Source organism: Atta cephalotes, assembly GCF_000143395.1.
Source record: "Atta cephalotes unplaced genomic scaffold scaffold00012, whole genome shotgun sequence".
Lineage (NCBI taxonomy): Eukaryota > Metazoa > Arthropoda > Insecta > Hymenoptera > Formicidae > Atta > Atta cephalotes.
This window is the reverse complement of record NW_012130076.1, coordinates 1,801,452-1,812,797: the sequence shown is the minus strand read 5'-3', so window position 1 is coordinate 1,812,797 and position 11,346 is coordinate 1,801,452.

Sequence of the window (11,346 nt, the reverse complement as noted above, 5' to 3'; positions counted from 1 at the left end):
TCTCTCTCTCTCTCTCTCTCTCTCTCTCTCTCTCTCTCTCTCTCTCTCTCTCTCTCTCTCTCTCTGTACCGATCACGAAACTCTTGTGATGGTCATCAAAAGAAAAAAAAAGAAAGGAAGCACTTGTGCGCGACCGTTACATAGAGAACTTCAGGATTTGCAGTCGACGTATTAATAGGTGGGCAAGGCACTCGACTAGACTCAGCAAAGAAAACGAGCACCCGAATCCAAAACAAATTTCGGGCACGAAAAATTTTACGGAGAGCGCCGCGGGGTGCCCGAACACGCACGCACCCCCTCGGAAACACATGCTCCGCAGATGCACCCTTATACGGCGGATGTGGCGAGGAGATGCTGAAAATTGGTCCCCTTGACGCAATATTTCATATGTGTATTGTGTTACACCACTGTCAGTACAATAAGGCCCCGAATGTGGAAAGTTGGCTGAAAGTATCGATTTGAATCGATTGGTAACGAGATGGTGCTGACAGTTAATACTGACAGACATTACGCGATTTACGTCACTAGTGATTTCCGACCACTTTGGCCGATTTGCAACGAGACTGTTTCTAAAACATCGTTACAAACAACTTAATTCTATTTTTGTTCAGGATTGGCCTCGCGAATATTCGAAAAGGAAGATAATTAGAAATTGGAATGACAAAGATATTTACTATTATCACGTATATCTGTGAATAATTTTTAAAATCTATATTTATTTTATTAATCAGTATAAGAGATTGCATTATTTTCATCAGCTGCATAAAAGTGATAAAAAAATAATTAAACCCATATATATACATTCATTTACCACGGCAGAATGAATATTTATTTGCGGAAGTGGAAATTGAAAAAATCCGCTTTAGAGCATATTTAAATGATCATGAATAATGAGATTCATAGTCACGTATCTATATAAAATGCTGTAGACGTTTAAAATATTATAAATTCTTGAGCACTTCAAATTAATCTTATTAGGCGACGAATTCTGACATTATTCGAAAATTATATTATGTCTACGAATATCTCTCATTTGTTATAACTCGATTATGTGATACATTTTCAATCAAATATCTGTTCACGTACATACGATGTAATTATCTATACTTATATGAATATATATGTGTGTGTGTGTGCATGCGTGCGTGCGTGCGTGCGTGCGTGCGTGTGTGTGTGTGTGTGTGTGTGTGTGTGTGTGTGTGTGTGTGTGTGTGTGTGTAAATAATATCAATATATGCAATTTATTTTTATTTAATGATCTGATTAATAAAATAAACGTTAAATATAACAAATTACTTATACATGTGACGTACTTTATGTATGTGTCGTTGATTTTCGAAACATATGGAATCTCAAGTTGGCATATTGAGAGAACGGACAAATCCGAAAGAACCAGATTGCATGGATTTGTTCATATTTTGCGGCGCGATCACAATGACGATGCATTAATCGGATAATCCTGGGCACAGAATTGAACGACACTCAGAACGGAACAATACGACGGCTAATCATTTTTGTTACAGTTGCATTTTCGATAATTCGCAGTATTGTACCGCCACCATTGCGTTATGTGCCCTCGACAGCTGCGAGAAACTGTGCTATTACGAGTAACTGCGCGCATTATTGGTCAAAAAGTAACAATACCGCGCTTAGTCGATGGCTCTTTAACATGCGTACTCTAATAACAACAAATACAACAATCGTACAACAATATAATTCATTCTCGTGTAACGCGACTATTATTTAATTGTTCATCGTTTTAAATACACATTTTATCTAGTACAAGTGTTCTTCATTCGATCGATAAATCTATATTAAAGAGTGATTTGAAAATGTTAATCGTGAAACTTATTTCAAAAATTTCAAAAATTAAACTGTGCAAGCATGTCACGGTGATGAACGCTTTAATGATTTCGATGTCAAATACGTGAGTCTGTGAAAAGTCTCTGTCAACAACGACAAACGATGCCATCTTTTTTATCAAAAGTAATGCTGCGAAGGCATATTAAAATTCTCCTCAAAATATGTTTGTCTTTGCTGTAATCGTCGCGCGTGTTAACGCGTCGGTGCCTTTAATCGTTGCTGTCAGGATGTATCGAGCTTGATGCGAGCGCGCGCGATGAGAGAACGAGAGAAGGGTGGGTTCGGGTAAGTGCGTTGTATGGGGTAGTTGTGCAGCCTTTTACCATCCTCTTCCACCCTAGTAGCGCGGCTTTGGGCACCAACACAGTTGGTACGACCACGGAGAGGCTGTGTTGTCCGTAAAATTGCTTGCGCCCTCGACGCTACCCTCCGCCTCCTACATCCCTCCGTCACCCCATTCCCCTGCCCATCGCGTTTTCCTCTTCCGCCACCCTTCCACTTTACCCGCCTCTCTCACATCTTTCCCGATACTCCGTCGCGTCTAAAATAAACTGACCGTGCAGAGATTTTCACGTCCAGGCGAACTCGAATTGGGAAATGTCGAGCGACGCCGGCCAGAAAAACGAAAAGCGGTTAGAGAGGAGAAAAGACGGAAACTCCAGGGAAGTTCGATCCTCTCGATTCAGCACTGATGCACTCACCTTCGGTCGTACATCAATGATCTACGCGGAAATTTTGATTTCATTGTACTAAAATTTTTCTGGTTTTACGACAAGGATTGATATCGATTACGCTTATGTTTTTTTAGGTCGCAAATAGTAAGAAAAAATTGATATTATAAGATTTTTATTGTATTTTTTCTTTATATATATAAATTTCACGCTTTGTTGAAACTCATCAAAAATGTAATAAGCATAGCATTTTGTATGAATTAGAAACATATTCTTTATTACTTTATACAAAACCGTCGATCAAGCAACATATCGAGTAGTAGCGCGAAAACGTATGATTCTTTATTCGGATAATCAAGTAGACTTTCTTTTCACTTGTTTCCCAAGACGAATTGGCGACCGAGGGACGCGTACTCGAAAACTCTTGCGCAAACTCGAGACTTATTTTCCCAGCACAAACAGTTCTCGCAATGAACGCGTAAAAGCCAATCTTTCCGGTAGCCACCGAAGTTTCTGAAAGTAGTTCCGGGCCAGTTTTGTTAGAACACACCCGACGATTCCATTTTCCTCAGTTCCTTCGTCGGCATCGGCATCGATCTGCCACCTTCCATTCTGTTTACATATATAAACTCAACCTTAATGTACGATTCGCGTGTCATCCGCCATCCGGTACAAATCATTTTCCGGCATTATCAGCTACATCGAAGATTTTTCTAGGGAAGCGTCAGCCACGGTAAAAATAATCCTCGAAAAAAAAATTCGCGCATAAATGGAAATGCGTGTACAAAATTGTCGATGTTGATAGCGCAAGCGGTAGGTACATCGCTGCATCGTTGTCATCGTCAAACGTCAATTTATAGTCACTATTTTATTTGCTTTTCGCTTTTTCCGCTAATTGCAGTCGCGACTACCGAGAACGACGCTCGTTAATCATTTACTGTTACTTGTTTAGTAATCACTTTGATAATTTTGTCTAAAGAAATTATTTCTGCCGTTGCGCCATAGACGTAACGGCGGAACGTTAAAATAATATATCGCGCCCATCAGTCAACGTCGATTTCGCTCGCGCGGATGTCTTATATATAACGCGATTTAAATTTATGTAAATGTACCTTGTGAAGGGTGCAACTGGAGAGAACCCGATAAAGGAAGTGGATACGTACATGCGCTTCAATTTTTTATCGATCTCGTATGCATGAAAAGTAAATCACCCATATGTCCCATACATATCGCGTAGATAAAACATGCTTTCCTGTACACGTGAGAGTTGTCAACGTAACTGTTTTAAAGTGTTCATTGTAATTTGTGCATAGAACGCCGCTATGTATACAGCAGCGAGACATATATTTAGAATTAATCTCACGAATATAGAAATATCATGCAGGAATGATACGTTGCCTGTAATACGAGCGCCGAGTAAAACTTTTAATAATGAAAAATGTTTAAATGCTTGCGACGTGCGACAATAAGAGGTCTCGTAGCGCAAGCTGCAAAGGCGGAAATGTGGCTGAAAAAAAAGTTATACATTATAAAACGTAATTATGAAAATGAGTTTGGGCGTTCTACGGCCGCGGAACAAAGCTTTGAGAGATAACATTGACCAGAATTACGAGGTTTTGCTTCTCTATTATTCCAACAGAAGCCGGTCGCTCGTTTGTTGTACCTTCACTTGCGAGCTCCCGCTTTCATGCCGGTATGTAACGGCGAGAGTATTTTTCATTCATTACAACGGCTGCTTCATATGTTTTATAATTGCCATATATTCCGCCACAAAAATTATACCGATGGAATCTGAAATGAGTGGCGTAGGATTGAAACAATTGAAACATAATGCAGATATCTTCGCGCAATTACAGTTTTAATTGCAAATTATTAATAATTAATTGCGAATAGTTAAAAAATTCCTTCTAGTTTTGAATCATTTAATAGAAGGTTCTCTCTATATATAATTTCTTGGATTATTCATTAAAATAGTTTGTTATTTATGTGCTGACATTTTTAATTTTTTTCTGTAATGTTGTAACATGTATTAAAGTAAAGGCCATTTAGATCGATGATTTTAAATTACCTTTTTTTACATGAATTATTATATTTCTTATACCAAATAAAATATTTCTCAAAGTTGTCTACTATTCTTTCGCCACCATTATCACTGACATGCGGAGGAAAAAAAGCGTAATACGCATAATAAATTCAAATATTTCTGACATATCCCAAACGAAATGCGAAGAAATAAACTTCATCCAAAACCCCTTCCGACGTGCGTACACGTCTGTAATCCATTGCGAGAGGAGTGGAGATTTTTAATCGAGTTTCGTGACATCAAAGTGCTGCTGTCATCGTTCTCTCCTCTTTCCATGCTGTCCTTCTCGTTGCCATACTACGCTCGTTCCATCGTTCATCAGCTCGTTCGGAGTTGAAAATTAATCGCCGCGTCTGAAAATAAGAGACCGGCTTAAAAATTCAGTCCAACGCGCCACGTCGAAAGAACGCGAAAGAAACTTGACACTCTCTTCACTATTTATGAACCTCTGGCTGCTGAAATGATTCCAATGTAAAAACGAAGAAAAAAGAATGAAGACATAATTATGAGCAACAAGAGAAGTGAGATAAAGCATTTTACATTCGCGGTGTAAAAATTAGCGAAAGATATTGATCGCTCCTTCGACATATATCGCGATGAAATTACACTTTGCTTTCAGAATTTTATTGCTACAATATTTCAACCTTCTCGCGAGGCTATCGTAATACGACGGTCGATTCCGGCAAAAGTACTGTCGCACTGGTCCACCATTGTGGCCTTTCGCAATCAGCAAAGTGCCATATGCTGGTATCGAAACGCTTGCTGGTTGAAATTCCTGGTACGCAGATAAAATCGCCCGACGTTCAGGTATTCCAATAATTAATGGAATAAAAACTCACCGCTCCGTGTCACTTTGCCGTCAGAAATAAATTTTATTAAAAAATTTATGCCCACGCGTATGTGTGCTCCGTGATGTGGATTTTCGTTTATACGTAAAGTATGTTGGTCGGTTGCTGTAGCGTTTGCCACTATCCAATTATATCTTATTAATGAATATTAATTTCGTAAGAGAGGAAGAGAGCAGAAAAAATGTGACACAGTTTCAATTTGATTGATAAGAGAATATTGAAATAAACGATACGCTTTGCACAAATCTGGTTCGCATCTCACATATCGTTATGTCAAAAACGCATATGTGCGTTATAAAAAAGGCTAGCACAGCTTCAAAATATTAGCTTGTTGCTGATGAGAAAAAAATATTACGTTATCGTTATCGATCGATTTTATATTTCTTTTACTCGCACGCCGATCGCCCTGACAAATCTGGAATAATCTCGACGTCTCTTTTCTACATTCTCATTCCGACCAGCGATTTCATTCCTTGGGAAAAATGAAGTAACAAAATTACAGAGTCGACTCGTCAGCAACAGACTCTACTAAATCAACTCTCTATCCCTGTCGCTTTCTCCTACTGATCTACCCCCATATCTGCCTCTCCCTCTTATTTCGCTCGCACCAGCTCGCACCCTCATCCTCCTCTCGCGTTTCAACGAAGTCCTTTTTCCCTCTGGTCACCCTGTAATCTAGAAATCTATGATTCAATGCCATTCGTGTGTCCCTAACATCTGCTCTCTGACAGACGCACTCCAAACTGTCTCGTTCACAAAGCAAGGCCCTGTTCTTAGGAAATAATATTTTCCCTGCCCATTTGGAGGACCTCCAAGATGCGCGCCGTGTGGGCCACGTCGTTGAATGCGATGTGCAATTCGGGAGAATGCACACAGTGTAAAATGTAGCTGAAACCCTAAAGCCGCACTTTGTATACTGGCTGCTTCAACAGGTAGAGACTTAAAATGTTGTTGGTGCATTTGGCTGCCGAAAGATCTATCAGTTTACGCTGATTTAAGACCCAAAAATAGATGCAATGATCCGTATAACAGGTTTAAGTATGGTGCATAAATATCATATTATACTTAAAAATATATAATCACATTTTGATAAAACGAAATACTAATGTTATATTTTATCTTTTATGAATGATATTAAATTTATCATATTATTTTATGTATAGAATTATATATTCATTATTCAATATTATGAGTATTTCTTTTTCTTTGTATTAATTTTAGAAATAATAGAAACAAATCAAATTATTACAGAAAAGTATATAGAAAATTATTCATGGAATCGTGGGATATACTTTATTTATAAAAACTTAGAAATTGTGTTCACGCAGTTGCCTCTGCATTTTGATTTTTCTGTCATATTTGATATCAGAGCAGTGCGACTTTTAACCACAGGTAAAGTTATCGAACGTTCATTACGAACTAATTCATTGCATTCCCTCGTGACCCCGTTCGAACTTTCGAGGAATTAAAATTCAACTCCGTAAACTCTGGTAATAACGTCGATGCTCAACGACCGTATCTTTAAAAGCCCCAAAGTCTTCTCTTTAAAACATCGTGTTCCAATAAAAATTTCGAATGTGACTATAATGCTTTTTATTTACTAATTAAAGTTATATGAATAGATCATATTTGCGTCAAACTAAATATCTTGTATTAATTAAATGAAATAATTCAACTTTACTCTCATAACTTTATATTTATTTCTAAAAAGATATATATGAAACACGCTTTTCCTCTTTCACTATTACTCGAGCATTCGATACAAACTTTGTTTTTAAGAAAACAACCATCCTCATAAAAGCATAAAAAAGCACGGGTCAAACAAAGTCGGAATCGTGCTCTAACGCGACTAGTCTTTTAAAAATTCATTATTTCCCTGCTTACTTTTGCGTCGGCTTGTCGCCAGTTTTATATCTTCCACTATATTATGCATGTCATCGACTTTAGTTTTATTGCCGCGTACAGATCCATCCACCCCTAGTAAGGTCGCAAATAGGACGTAGATTTCACGAGAACATTTCTCTCGAATATATATGTATTATGAGGGGAGAGAAGCTACGAAGACATTTCTCATTATGCGCCTTTCGAAAACTTTATGAAACATTAGCTTAATATTTCTGATTTTTGCATGATATTGTGCTAAATAATCTCGCTATAATAAGTTTCTAAATCAAAATTTAATTTCGTCAATATACAAAATGTATATCCCGAATCAAATATTTCTTTTGTATTATTAATATTTTTCGTATTATTGTAATCTTGGAAAAATTTATACTTGCAATATTCAGATACAGATAAAATTCATATAATGGGAGTACGGTGAAAAATATTTATTTTAACAAAATAATAAATTTGTAACACTAGATTTGTTGAGTTAACATCCGCAGTTAAACATCCATTGTTGGATGTTCCATTTTTAACGCCAAGAGGTAAAATTAATGGCGTATTTCGCACATTCGCTATCTGGCACAATGTCTACTTGAAATGCCAAATTAATCACGTTACTCCACTGTCGAGACAATTCGCGGGATTTTTCATGAATTCTACGTGGGTTTTTACCGAACTCGGAGGGTAGTGCGAAACTCGTAAATACAAATTGTTTTGGAGTGCATTGGCACCCTCGCGCCATGCGAGGGTCAAAGTAGCCATGTCAGTGTGGTTGATTTATAACATGATAGGGATGTTACATTGCAGAACGTTGAAATTCCGTTACTCAAAAGTCAGCATGGCGGCGACTTCAGTAAGAGTCAACTGAATTATTCCATTTAATTTCTCTAAATTGCACGCGATCGAAAGCGCACTCGCCGAAGCGAAAGTAGATCACTTATATTTCTCATATGATATTCTTGTAATATGTAAATAAAAACTTTCAAGTGCTTTATTTTAAATTTACGTTACGTTATTAATTTATACGTTAACTATATTTTAAATTATTTGATTTATGTGTGCTGAATAATATTTAAATAATTGAACGATATTTAAATAATAATTAAACAATACAAATATCTCATATAGTAATTTTTCGAATGATACGTTTATTAAATAATTTTTACAATACGTTTATTAAATAATTTGATGATCTATCTTTGATATCCAATTATAACATTATAGATTTACATGTATCGCAAATATTGTATCGCAAATATTATAATGTACGTTCACGTAATTTTAAATAATCAGCATTACATGCTATTAATTGTTATGTGCTTTCTCTTTTGTGAACGACGCTCGCGAATGATGCTCGCAATATTTTGTAACGAACCGTAAAATATGACGTTTCCAACGATTCTGAATGACGATGTTATACGGCTCACTCGTTAATTCCATTCGTTGAAGCTTCGCAACACGACGGAGCCAACCGAGTTCATTCGAGTGTTTTATTATTTGCGGTATGGTTATAAAGCGGTAAGTTTTACGGCGTGCGTGATAGTCGGTGAAACATTCAAGAGATTAATTCGAATGAATGACAGACTGGACGTTGCAGTCTCGTGGGAGGGACCGAATTCACGCCCCGGTGATTGCAGGCTGATGTTTCCTCGCCTTTCTCATACTCCGTCTTGCCCTTTCTTCCTATCCCTCTTCTCGATGTTTCTCGCATTCGCTCGTTTCTCCTCGTTCTCTCTTTTCTCCTTGTCAATCGTCCTCCTTCCTGTCTCTTTCTATCTGTTACGCATCCTACCCGCACCTCACCGGCTACCTTTTCATTGATTCGCGACGCAAGAAATTGCTTTTCCGTAGAGGCGTCGCTGAGGATCTCTAATTAGAGGATTTCCGAGAATCGAATACCCAGGGACGTTATATATGATCATTAACCTTAATATTCCCATATCGCTCGACGTCGTGTCCGCTCATGCAGACCGTTTGCATGTCAGATAGCAGATGCACATATATAAACTTAATAAACTAGAAAATTCTGAATGCATGCAACTGAAGCTATGAAAAGACTTTATTAAATTCATTGATTCTTTAATTGATTTTATGAAAATATATATTTTAAGTAATTTCAGTGCAATACTAATATTAGTACAATATTAATATTTTAAACAATTTCTCACATACTATATTATTTTGAGACTTGAAATAATTAAAAACCCGATATAGAGAATATAAATATACTGAGAAATATGTAAGATTTTTAATAAAGTTTGTATTTAATTTATCAAATTTATAAATAATAGTGTAGAGAGCAAAAGTTGAAAGAAACGTATTTTCTTCTTCTCGATTTAAAGTCGGGCCAGAAATAATTATATTGTATCTATAGACAATTCTCTGTAGTCCTCTGTACAGGTCAACATCCTGAGAAAATAAAAAAAATTATATATCTGCGACGAATCGATTCTCACTAACAATGTAACGCTTAATTTGCGGTCATCGATGATCACGATCGCGGGAAGGAAAATGCCGGTGACTGTCTCGACAGTTTTGCAGGTGCCCGCACTCGATAATTGCAGCTGTAATTTGGATGAAAGAAACCGCTTATTAGACGTTCGTGTAATTATTGTAATTCGTGGCATTTCCCGTCGCGACGGTCCAAATTTCGACCCTCGGTTTATCCCACGCAGGAACTCTACGCCCAAATCATCCTGGAAGTGACACGGTCGGATTTCAAACGAGCAGGTATATTTTGCGTGTCCGATCGAATCCGAACCTTTCGTTCGACGCGACGGTGTGGGCTTACAGAAGGTTTTATGTGCTCGGTATTTGTAAATTTCCAATGTTAGCAGCGGTTCGGAGGAACGCGATCTTACCCGAGTGTCGTTTTTCCCGCGCTTTATTAAATACTTTTCTCCAACAATTAAAGGGGGCTTCTCAGACTGGTAACATTCCAACGGAAGGAGCCTTTGCGCTAACAAAATGGCTTTAATACTTTACGATCGTTGCGTCAGATAATGAAGTGCTTGCTGCTGTTTAATTAATTCTTATCGTTAGGAAACTCTGAAGCTTATTTTTTAATTGAACAACGAATCCAATATTTAATCTTTTATTTGCTTTCCATTTAACAACTAAACTGATTTAATGGGTATTATATTATTATTTTTTTAATATTTCCTTTACAATGTTTTAAAGTAGTAATAATTTGTAAAGGTCGATTTGAAGAATATTATTTAAGAATCTGTAATAAATTCATTTAAAATGGATATAAATGTATTATTCCAACATCTGCAAATGGCGCTTCTCTTACTTACAATTAATGTATCATGACGGTCTATCTGACTTAATTATACTTATTATAAAAATTATAATAATTTAATAGACGAGATTTATATATTTATGGTTAAAATATATTTGCGTTTCTTATCTTAACAAAATTTTTTACTAAATCACTAGAATTATATGAATTATATATTTTTTGAATTCCGATGTACTTTGATAAGTTTTAATTGCATGTGCTTTATATAAAACATTAAACAAATTAATATCCGGAAATTGAGAGCGAAATTAGAAAAAGCACTAAGTCAACAATCAAATTTTTCTAAATGTCTCCCAATGTAATAGAAATATCCGCAAAATATATATCTCGACTACGTTTTATTATGACATTGACAATAAATAGACATATGCAACCGCGAATGACATGTCGATATAAATAATCGACGTCGCGTACGCCATCCTGAATTCACTACGATAATAAAAGAAACACAGCGAGTAGCCCAGGGGATCATTTTCATTAAGACCTGGTCAATTAGATGTGCTTCAAATGGCGCGCAGTCTCGGGCAAACTTGGACGACGTACTTCCCCAATGATACCTCGAACCCATTGGTCGGATAGAATGTGGACAAAAGGAGAGGCCAAGATACAAACTAGCGCCGAAGACGCGGGAAGAGTGAAGGAGAGAGAGAGAGAGAGAGAGAGAGAGAGAGAGAGAGAGAGAGAGAGAGA